The sequence below is a fragment of the Mustelus asterias genome, chromosome 20 (assembly GCF_964213995.1).
Source record: "Mustelus asterias chromosome 20, sMusAst1.hap1.1, whole genome shotgun sequence".
NCBI classification, from domain to species: domain Eukaryota; kingdom Metazoa; phylum Chordata; class Chondrichthyes; order Carcharhiniformes; family Triakidae; genus Mustelus; species Mustelus asterias.
In genome coordinates, this window is record NC_135820.1 from 33,321,241 (window position 1) to 33,333,791 (window position 12,551).

Below are 12,551 nucleotides of genomic sequence, written 5' to 3' on the forward strand. Positions count from 1 at the left end.
TCACAGCAGGCATGCCAAATTTCCTTAGCCTCCTGAGAAAGTAGAGGCATTGATGGGCTTTCTTAACTATAGTGTTAGTGTGGAGGGACCATGACAAGTTGTTGGTGATCTGGGGACACCTTGGAACTTGGAGCTCTCGACCATTTGCATTCATCACCGTTGATGTAGACAGGGGCATGTCCTTTACTACCTTTCCTGAAGTCGATGACTGCCTCCTTCATTTTCCTATCATTACTGAGTTGTGCCCCGTAGATGGTTGACAAGCTTTGGGGACTCAGGAGGTGATTCAGAATTCCTAGCCTCTAACCAGCTTTTGAAGCCACAGTGTTATAGGGCTGTCCCAGTTAACTTTGTGATCAACGGTAACTCCTATGATATTTATAATGGAGAATTTAGTGATGACAATCCCACTGAACATTAGGGTTAGATTCTGTCTTGTTAGAGATGATTATTGCTGGCACTTGTGTGACGTGAATATTGCTTGCCTCTTATCAGCCTAAGTGGTAGAACATAGAACATAGAACATAGAACATTACAGCGCAGAACAGGCCCTTCGGCCCACGATGTTGCACCGACCAGTTAAAAAAAAAAAAAAATGTGACCCTCCAACCTAAACCAATTTCTTTTCGTCCATGAACCTATCTACGGATCTCTTAAACGCCCCCAAACTAGGCGCATTTACTACTGATGCTGGCAGGGCATTCCAATCCCTCACCACCCTCTGGGTAAAGAACCTACCCCTGACATCGGTTCTATAACTACCCCCCCTCAATTTAAAGCCATGCCCCCTCGTGCTGGATTTCTCCATCAGAGGAAAAAGGCTATCACTATCCACCCTATCTAAACCTCTAATCATCTTATATGTTTCAATAAGATCCCCTCTTAGCCGCCGCCTTTCCAGCGAAAACAATCCCAAATCCCTCAGCCTCTCCTCATAGGATCTCCCCTCCATACCAGGCAACATCCTGGTAAACCTCCTCTGCACCCTCTCCAAAGCCTCCACATCCTTCCTGTAATGTGGGGACCAGAACTGCACACAGTACTCCAAGTGCGGCCGCACCAGAGTTGTGTACAGTTGCAACATAACGCTACGACTCCTAAATTCAATCCCCCTACCAATAAACGCCAAGACACCATATGCCTTCTTAACAACCTTATCTACTTGATTCCCAACTTTCAGGGATCTATGCACACATACACCTAGATCCCTCTGCTCCTCCACACTATTCAAAGTCCTCCCGTTAGCCCTATACTCAACACATCTGTTATTCCTACCAAAGTGAATTACCTCACACTTCTCCGCATTAAACTCCATCCGCCACCTCTCGGCCCAACTTTGCAACCTGTCTAAGTCTTCCTGCAAACTACGACACCCTTCCTCACTGTCTACCACACCACCGACTTTGGTGTCATCAGCAAATTTGCTAATCCACCCAACTATACCCTCATCCAGATCATTAATAAATATTACAAACAGCAGTGGCCCCAAAACAGATCCCTGAGGTACACCACTTGTAACCGCACTCCATGATGAATATTTACTATCAACCACCACCCTCTGTTTCCTATCCGCTAGCCAATTCCTGATCCAATTTCCTAGATCACCCCCAATCCCATACATCTGCATTTTCTGCAGAAGCCTACCATGGTGAACCTTATCAAACGCCTTACTAAAATCCATATATACCACGTCCACTGCCTTGCCCCCATCCACCTCCTTGGTCACTTTCTCAAAAAACTCAATAAGGTTAGTAAGGCACGACCTACCTGCCACAAAACCATGCTGACTATCACCTATCAATTCATTACTCTCCAAATAACTATAAATCCTATCCCTTATAATTTTTTCCAACATCTTGCCGACAACAGAAGTGAGACTCACCGGTCTATAATTCCCGGGGAAGTCTCTGTTCCCCTTCTTAAACAATGGGACAACATTCGCTAACCTCCAATCTTCTGGTACTATACCAGAGGCCAACGACGACCTGAAGATCAGAGCCAGAGGCTCTGCAATCACTTCTCTTGCCTCCCAGAGAATCCTTGGATAAATCCCATCCGGACCAGGGGATTTATCTATTTTCAGACCCTCCAGAATATCCTGCACATCCTCCTTATCAACTGTAATACTGTCTATTCTACTCCCTTGCAACCCAGTGTCCTCCTCAGCTATATTCATGTCCCCTTGCGTGAACACCGAAGAGAAATATTGGTTCAATGCTTCACCAATCTCCTCCGGTTCCACACATAACTTCCCTCTGCCATCTATAACTGGCCCTAAACTTGCCCTAACCAACCTTCTGTTCTTGACATACCTATAGAACGCCTTAGGATTCTCTTTAACCCTATCCACCAAAGTCTTCTCATGTCCCCTTTTAGCCCTTCTAAGCTCGCTCTTCAACTCCCTCTTAGCCAATCTAAAGCTTTCTAGTGCACTACCCGAGTGCTCACGTCTCATCCGAACATAAGCCTCCTTTTTCTTTTTAACCAACAACGAAACTTTTTTGGTGCACCACGGTTCCCTAGCCCTACCAATTCCTCCTTGCCTGACAGGGACATACCTATCACAGACTCGCAGTAGCTGCTCCTTGAAAAAACTCCACATGTCGGACGTTCCCAGTCCCTGTAATCTCCTAGTCCAACCTATGTTTCCTAATTCTCTCCTAATAGCCTCATAATTACCCTTCCCCCAGCTAAAACCACTGGCCCGAGTTTCATGCCTATCCCTTTCCATCACTAAGGTGAACGTAACCGAATTGTGGTCACTATCACCAAAATGCACACCAACTTCCAAGTCTAGCACCTGGTCTGGCTCATTTCCCAGCACCAGATCCAATATAGCCTCACCTCTAGTTGGCCTGTCTACATACTGAGTCAAAAAACCTTCCTGCACGCTTTGAACAAAAACTGACCCCTCTAACGAGCTAGAGCTATAACAATTCCAGTCAATATTAGTCAAGTTAAAATCCCCCATAACAATTGCCCGATTACTTTCACTCCTAAGCAGGATTGACTCCGCAATCCTTTCCTCAACCTCTCTAGAACTTTTAGGAGGTCTATAAAAGACTCCCAACAGGGTGACCTCTCCTCTCCTATTTCTAATCTCCGCCCATACTACCTCAACAGATAAGTCCTCATCAAACCTCCTCTCTGACACTGTGATACAATCTCTGACCAATAATGCTACCCCTCCCCCTCTTCTACCTCCTTCCCTACTTCGACTAAAACAGTGGTGTACTGCATTTGGACATGGGACTGCTTCAGTATCTGAGGAGTTGGTGATTAAAACTGTGCATATTTTTATGATTCCCATCCAGCAGAGGTGGCAGTGAGAATTCACCAAGGTGCATTCTGGGAGAGGTCAGCACAGTCACATCTACTGAAAAGTGGGAATTGGAAGAACCCATCCAATGATAAACAAAGGGAAGAGCATCTGGCAGTTCCACAATATGCTGTTATTTATTCATGAAGCGTTGGTCAGGGGTCCCATCTGATAACAACTTTCACCCAAGGCACATTTCTATGAGGCCTCACTCCCTCAAACCACGACTGTCCTGATGGTGTAACTGACCAAGCAATAACACTCTGATTCGCTTCAGAGAAACATCCAGCTCTGGAGAATCTCCAAGCTATTCACATAGGTTTTAGATCCTATTTTGGCCAGTTCATACAGTACACCCAGGTTCTCCTGCCTCCTTTTCTGCCAAACAGGAAAACAGACCTCTTCCTGAGTGTGTTTTGTTTCTTTTTCTCCCAAGAATTCTCCGTATCTTTCTGTCTGTCTGTTTTCTCTGTGTCGCTTTTTGAGCACTGATCCTCAGTTGGCTAAGTGATTAGTGTGTCATGCAGAATGACACCAACAGTCTGGGTAATTCATGAAGGCCTGCCTCCTCACTTTGCTTATTTGGTAGCACAAGCCACTAGCTTTCAGAGCGCTGCTCTTTCATCAGGTAAGACTTACCTGATGAAGGAGCAGTGCTCCGAAAGCTAGTGGCTTGTGCTACCAAATAAACCTGTTGGACTTTAACCTGGTGTTGTGAGACTTCTTACTGTGTTTACACCAGTCCAACGCCGGCATCTCCACATCCTCACTTTGCCCCATGTTTTATGCTGAGTGGTGCTCCTCGAGCTATATATATATAAAACCAATTGTCTCTTTCTAATGGAGAGAGCTGCCTCCGGTCTTTCAATGGTTATGGCTAATTATCTATCTGCCTACTGCTCCTGGGTTAAAGCTCATCACAATATCTATGATGAACATTTTGTTTGTCGAATCACATTTACCTACAGAAGCTGACCTTTGAGTTAAACATGAATAGAAAGAATCACAAGAGCACCTGTTTGTGGACATCAGACAGTTTGGTGATATTATGTAAAACTGTAGCAGAACCAATACATCTGGCATCATGTGAAGCTTTCGGTACTCCATTATTGTGTGAAAAATCTTTGAAAATAGTCAAGAGGTAGGAGGGAGTAGGAAATCAAAATCTTCTCATCTTACTCCTCATCTTTACTAGTGGCAAGATCTCTCCTGTGTTTTTCCCTGTCCCCAACAAGGGACTAGGAAGACAACTCAATTCTTTCCTTTTCACTTTGATCAAATAGCTCTACAGGAGCCCTGAGAATAAGTCTCTGTCTATCAATCAGCCACCATACCTTAGATTCAAAAAGCACACCAAACAGTCCTGCAATGAACATCATCCAATCTATACATATCAAACAAGGGCACTCCGCCATTCTGTGTTAACTCAAAGTTATCACAATTCCTTAAAGCTTATCCCTGCCTAATCAATGGTCTGGAACTACAAAGCTGAAAAAATAAATATATTTATTAAGAGCTTCTGACTCCGAGGAGGTTTCAGGTCAATCCACATGCAATAACCTGCTCTGAAAACTCTGTTCACATCTTGGCATCTGTGACAAATTGCATCGCAGAGCTGAGGCAATCCATGACGTTTTATGACGTTCAGCAACATTCTAAATAAAACAACCCACAATATTTTTAAAAGGTCAAATTTCTCTATCTCCCAATGTTTAAATCTCCTTTAACTAATTCCAGGATCCAGATCATTTATAGATAAACAGAGGCAAAAACTTTACCTCGAACAACCTTCAGCGGTGCAGGTAAAGAGATGGAATTATCTGTCAGTTGCTGGTTCACTAACTGAAGCCAGTACTGAAACTCCATAAGACTGTGAGGAACTGACAATGGCAAAACGGGTACCCTCACGCATTATGTAAAATTCACTTTACTTCACTGCTTCTTTTTATTTGGGGGAGTTGTTGCCTATCCCAATAGACACTGGGCATTAGACAGGATACACCTAGGATATGTCACCAGTCCATCACAGGGCACACACTCACACAAACAAATTGAGGGGGAGGGGCAATTTACCGTGACCCATTCAGCTAACCTGCATATCCTTGTACTGTGGGAGAAAACTGGAATACCCGGTGAAAGCCCACGCAGACATGGGGAGAACATGAAAACTCCACACAGGCATCACCCAAGGCCAGAATTGAACCTGGGTCCATGGAGCAGTGAGGCAGCAGCACTAACTACTGTGACACCGTGCCGCCCTATATAAAAATCATTATCCTGTTATTGTAACAGAGGTGTAAAAGTATTTAAAAGGAGCTGGTCAGCACCTTAAAATAGCAGAGGAAGGAATTTCACATAGGTATGGAATTTAATTACACCACAAACACAAATGTAAAGCTAATAGCCCAATAACACCAGAAATTTTATCAAGAATGTTTTTTTTCTGCAATCTCCCACAAGTAAACCTGAAGGAATGAGACTCCAGATTTGTAACATCGAATTTTCAGTGCCAGAGAGGTTGAACAGCATGAACACTAATAAAGGGCCACTCCACTCCTTTCTGCATATATTGGAATGAAGCTGCACATTTCACACCTGACGTTCTGACTTAGGTCAGGTGAGTTCGTGAGGAATCCCGTTTGGGGCAGCAGAAATGGATGAAAGGGAGCCATGCCCCCTTTATACAGCACACACTGCCATAAAGCAGGTAAGTGTAAAGGTCCCAACCACCTGGAGAACGATCAGTTAAGGGGCTGGGTTCGTCACGGGGGTGTAGTCAGGGGGGATTAAGTAGTTCACTGGTGGGTCAGCAAGTTGCCGGGGGAGGTCAGTACTATAGTTGCCAGGAAGTTGGAATTGGTTTTAATTCTAACTTGTCCTGGGTAACCATTCCAGTCATTCGGAACCATTTTATGTCTCTGATTTAAATATGAGCATCAGATGGTTCAAACGTCCATTGTGTAATTACCCAATGGATGTTTGAACTTCCCAGGCAATTCCCATGCAATCCTTGCACGGAGATGTGTGGGGGGTTAGCGTATCTTCTGGAGTACCTCCCAGCTACAAAGGCCAGGCGATCTGAAATTATGGCCATTGTCCCAAAAGGGTACTTAAAACTGAAATAGATTGACTTAACTTTCTGTGGTTATTTATTTCATACTTACTTTGCGAGAACAGCAGCTTCACAATACTCAATGTGTTTGACTGAAGGAGCCAGGCAGTAACATGCCATTTTTTAAAAAATTAACAGCAGCTCCAATGATTGCCCATCTGCCCTCACCTATCACATTAATGCAGAAATAATTGTGAATGATATTAATCTTACTGTTATTCAGATATCAATTTTAATCTTTATTCTGGTTGTTTTGAATGTTTGTATAAATACTGTCAGTTCTTTCAGTGTAAAAAGTGTGGGCCAATTTCCTCGGCTGCCACTTCACACTGCTACCTTGTATCATCTGTTCTCCTAGTCTGGACATAGCATTGCTGAGCCTTCCTGTTTTATGGTCAGCAAACTACAGGATTAATTTAGATCTCTCTATGAAGCAGTAGATTCTCTTTGTGCCAACCATGAATGCTCAAATCTGGTTTACTAGTTACATGCTTATTACAATTGGCAATCACTGATTCAGCAACATTCTTGACTAACAAATGAATCAAAGGTTATTGGGGTAAGTGCAATATAGAGTTGAGGCCACAATCAAGTCAGCCATGATCTCATTGAACAGGCTCGAGGGGTCAAATGGCCTATTCCTGCTCCTAATTCAAATAAAGAACAAAGAAAATTACAGCACAGGAACAGGCCCTTCGGCCCACTAAGCTTGCATTGACCATGCTGCCTGACTTAACTAAAACCCCCCACCCTTCCGGGGACCATATCCCTCTATTCCCATCCTATTCATGTATTTGTCCAGACGCCCCTTAAAAGTCACTACTGTATCCGCTTCCACTACCTCTCCCAGCAACGGGTTCCAGGCACCCACCATCCTCTGTGTACAAAATCTGCCTCGTAGATCTCCTTTAAACCTTGTCCCTCATACCTTAAACCTGTGCCCCCTAGTAACTGACTCTTCCACCCTGGGAAAAAGCTTCTGACTATCCACTCTGTCCATGCCTCTCATAATCTTGTAGACTTCTAGCAGGTCGTCCCTCAACCTCTGTCGTTCCAGTGAGAACAAACCAGGTTTCTCCAACCTCTCCTCATAGCTAATGCCCTCCATACCAGGCAACATCCTGGTAAATCTTTTCTGCACCCTTTCCAAAACCTCCACATCCTTCTGGTAGTGTGGCGACTAGAATTGAACAGTATATTTCAAGTGTGGCCTAATTAAGGTTCTATAAAGCTGCAACATGACTTGCCAATTTTTAAACTCAATGCCCCGGCTGATGAAGGCAAGCATGCCGTATGCCTTCTTGACTACCTTCTCCACCTGCATTGCCACTTTCAGTGACCATGTGTACCTGTACACCCAGATCCCTTCGCCTATCAATACTTTTAAGGGTTCTTCCATTTACTGTATATTTCCTATCTGTATTAGATCTTCCAAAATGCATTACCTCACATTTGTCCGGATTAAACTCCATCTGCCATCTCTCCACCCAAATCTCCTGCCCTGCTGTATCCTCTGATGGTCCTCATCGCTATCTGCAAATACACCAATTTTTGTGTCGTCCGCAAACTTACAAATCAATCCAGTTACATTTTCCTCCAAATCATTTATATATATATTACCAACAGAATCAGAAATGTTCATATGTTTGTATTAACAATTAATAATAAATATATTTGGATGTAACTGTTTGATTGTCCATTAATCATAATGCATCCAGTTTCAAAGGAATTGCACTCAGTAGAGCTGTGCATTCCTCTAATAAATACACTAAATAAAAAGGGGGATCTAAACTCATTGAACCCGAACTGAGTAAGCGAGCCTTTCCCAAGTCATCGGGAGAGGAACAGGTTAAACAGCCCCCTGAGTTTGTCCTGCTATCCAATGTGAGATCATAGGTGATCCTTTGGACAAACTTGGTTCCTCAGAAGGCTAAGAAAATTCGGCATGTCCACTACGACTCTCACCAATTTTTACAGATGCACCACTGAAAGCATCCTTTCCGGATGTGTCACAGCTTGTTATGGCTTCTGCTCTGATCAGGACCACAAGAAACTACAAAGGGTTGTGAACGTGGCCCAGTCCATCATACAAACCAGCCACCCATCCATTGACACTGTCAACACTTCCCACTGCCTCGGAAAAGCAGCCAGCATAATTAAGGACCCCACGCACCCCGCATATATTCTCTTCCACCTTCTTCCTTCGGGAAAAAGATACAAAAGTCTGAGGTCACATACCAACCGACTCAAGAATAGCTTCTTCCATGCTGCCATCAGACTTTTGAATGGACCTGCCTTATATTAAGTTGATCTTTCTCTACACCCTAGCTATGACTGTAACAGTACATTCTGCAACTTCTCCTTCTCTATGTACGGTATGCTTTGTCTGTATAGCACAAGAAACAATTCTTTTCACTGTATCCCAAAACATGTGACAATAATAAATCAAATCAAATATCCCTCAACACCTTCAAAGATGTATCAATCTTAGTTTTGGCTTTTTTAATTGAGTTAACCACTATGGTTTTCTGGTTAGACTGCCAGATTTCACAGGTGAAGCTGAATCTGTTCACTGTAAAGCCTCTATGAACTTTTTAACTTAAGTACAAGCATAATTAGTAATTTGATGACGAATTCTTGTATTGGTAGTGGTGTCTGCTTATAGCAGGTGATCAGCAAGCTGGATTGATCACATGGACAAACATCTGGAAAAAATGAGTCATTCTGAAATCTTACCTAATCTTGACTTCAGGCAGGAACCTCACCCTCTGAAAATTAATTACCCAACTGATCCAAAATAAGCAGCGTAGGTGTGCCTGCACTAGATGGACTGCAGTGGTTCAAGAAGATGACTCATCTCCAGTTTCTAAAGGACATTTAGGGATGGGCCACAAACACTGGCTTTGCCAGCAATATTCACATCCATGAAATTATTAAATATATTTATATATGTGTTTCATCATTCTGTTTCCATATTCAAATAACACCTTTAATAATATTAACAACTTGTACTAATATGATATCAATGTAATAAAATGTTTCAAAGCACTTTGCACCAGTGTTATAAAACAAAATAGGACACTGAACTGTACAATGAGATATTTGAGCAACTGTCCAAAGGGGGTAGATTTTAAAAAGTATCTTGAAAGCGGAAAGACTGAGAGAGAGACAGTATATTTATTAGTCACAAGTAGGCTTGCATTAACACTGCAATGAAGTTACCGTGAAAATCCCCTCGTCGCCACATTCCAGTGCCTGTTCGGTTACACCGAAGGAGAATCTAGCATGGCCAATATACCTAACCCGCATATCTTTTGGACTGTGGGAGGAAACCCCAGAGCACCCGGAGGAAACTCACGCAGACACGGGGAGAACGTGCAAACTCCACATAGACAGTGGCCCAAGCCAGGAATTGAAACTGGGTCCCTGGTGCTGTGAGGCAGCAGGGCTAACCACTGTGCCACCATGCTGCCCTGTGCCACTAAAGGAGGAACATGACATTGGGGGATGCTCAAGGGGCCAAAGTTAAAGGAGTGCCAATGTTCTCAGAGGATCGTGCGGCTGGAGACGATTACAGGGACAGAAACGGGCGAGACCACGAAGAGATTTGAAAACTAAGAAGAGAATTTATAAATCAAGACAGTTTTAAAATCAAGAGCCAGTGTAGGTCAGTGAGAACAGGAGTAATGAAGGAACATGACCTGGTGCGAGTTAGGACCCAGGCAGCAGAGTTTTGGCATAAGTTCCACATTTACGAAGGATAGAGTACAGGAGGCCAGCTACGCGTACATCAGTCAAGCCTAGAGGTGACAAGGGCACTGATGAGTATTTCAGCAGCAGGTAAGCTCAGACATGCACAGAGTCAGGTGATTTGTACAAGTAAGAAGAAGAGGCCTTAAAAATGATAAGGTTCTGTGATCAGAAGTTGATGTTGGTTGTTGGTTGAAAATAGCCTATTAGCCTGAGTCAGTCTCAGACACTTGCTGGAGAGATGGTAGCTAGTGAATAGAAATTTTACATGAGACTGGAAACAATGGCTTCAGTCTGTTCAATATTTAGTTAGAATAAATTATCACTCATCCAGCCCTAGATATTGGCCAAGTAGTCTGTCAACGATGGAGTGATTTTAAAAGGTGATGGTGAGGTAGAGCTGGGTATTCTACAAAAATGGGACAAAAACAACAGCTCAACTTCACTGGATATTGAGTTTTTATGTAGGATAGAGAGGGTGGTAAAAAGAGGGGACGTGGCATTATCAAAGAATCAATTATAGCTGTGAGGAGGGATGATAAATTAAACAAAGCACCAAATGAGGCCATTTGGGTTGAGCTCAGGAATAAAAAGGGGCAATAAAAAGGCACACTGTTAGGAATGTACTAAAGATCCCCAAATATTGGAAGGGAATTAGAAGAACAAATCTATAGGCAACTTTCTGAGTGCAATAACAGTAGGGCAGTAATAGTTGGGGACTTCAACTGCAATAATATCAATTGGCATGCGAATGGTGTGAAGGCATTCACACCAAGGGACATAAAATTCTTGAATCTGTTCTTAGAGAACTTTTTTAGCCAACACATAACAAGCCCAACAAGATAAGGCACAATTCCAGATTTAGTCTTCAGAAATGAAGCTGGACAAGTGGGTGAAGTAGCAATGGGGGATCATTTTGGACATAGTGACCATAATATGGTTAGATTTAGCATCATTATGGGAAAGGAGAAAGACAGGACTGGAGTAAAATTTCTAAATTGGGGGAAGACAAATTTTACAAAGCTGAGAACTGGTGAAAGTGGACTGGATACAGCTACTTGAAGGAAAATCAGTGACAAATCCGTGGGAGGCATTCAAAAGTGACATTCTAAAGGCACAATATAGACATGTCCCTAAAAAGAAAAGGATGATACTGCCAAATCTAGAGCTCCTGTTTCTCCAGAAATATGATGTGGAGATGCCGGCGTTGGACTGGGGTAAACACAGTAAGAAGTCTCACAACACCAGGTTAAAGTCCAACATGTTTATTTGGTAGCAAAAGCCACTAGCTTTTGGAGCGCTTGCTGCTCCTTCATCAGGTGAGTGGGAGTTCTATTCACAAACAGGGCATATAAAGACACAAACTCAATTTACAAAATAATGGTTGGAATGCAAGTCTTTACAGGTAATCAAGTCTCAAAGGTACAGACAATGTGAGTGGAGAGAATGTTAAGCACAGGTTAAAGAGATGTGTATTGTCTCCAGACAGGACAATTAGTGAGATTTTGCAAGCCCAGTGTTGTACCTGTTAATTCTCAGATACTTTCAACCAGTTTACTTACTCCAAGGTTTTACCCCGGTGCCCTTATTTGCAAGATGGACAAAGGACAAACACAAGTAAAGGTTCAACATGTTTATTAATAATAACACTATTAACCCTTAAATTACCCACATAAAACAAGAGGATACCGCAGATTCAAGTATACTACCCGTAAAGGTGGTTTGGTTAAACTGCAGGCCCGATTCTCTGAGTCCCTCTGGTCTGTCATCACGAAGGTGAGCCTCGATGGCCACTTCTTCCTTCCTTCCTTCCTTCTCTGGTCAGTCTTCCGAATGGTCACGGCCGCCTCCCCTGTCGAGTCTTCGCTCCTGTGTGCCTCTGAGTGTGTCCCTTTATCCCCAGCCTGCTTGCCTTTCCAGAAACTTCGCTGGCTTCCGGCCAATGAGGTCCCAGGAGGGGGTTCCAATACCCAGTGGGTTTCTTGATGTCTGCCTGACAGGACACCAGGGTCCGCCCCCCAGGTGTCCATCTCCATGTTGTTAAACTTGTTATCAGGTAAGGTTTCTACAGGATCTCTTGGTGATAGAAAGTCTGGCCCGATCTGGGCTTCTAACAATAGACCGATGCATTTCAATGAGGTGCCATGATCTCCTGCTAAGTCTCAAATAGAGTGTAACGACCTTTGATGGGTCAGGCCCAGACACATTTGTGTATTGTACAAGTGGCCTGCCTGAGGTTTGATTTCAATGTGCCCAATTCTTTAATTTAGGATATCCAATTTTATCAGCCTTAAAACTAGGCCCTGTTTATATCACCACATTCCCTCCTCTTGATCCAATAAGCGTCAGCGAACCGGATCACACAATTCT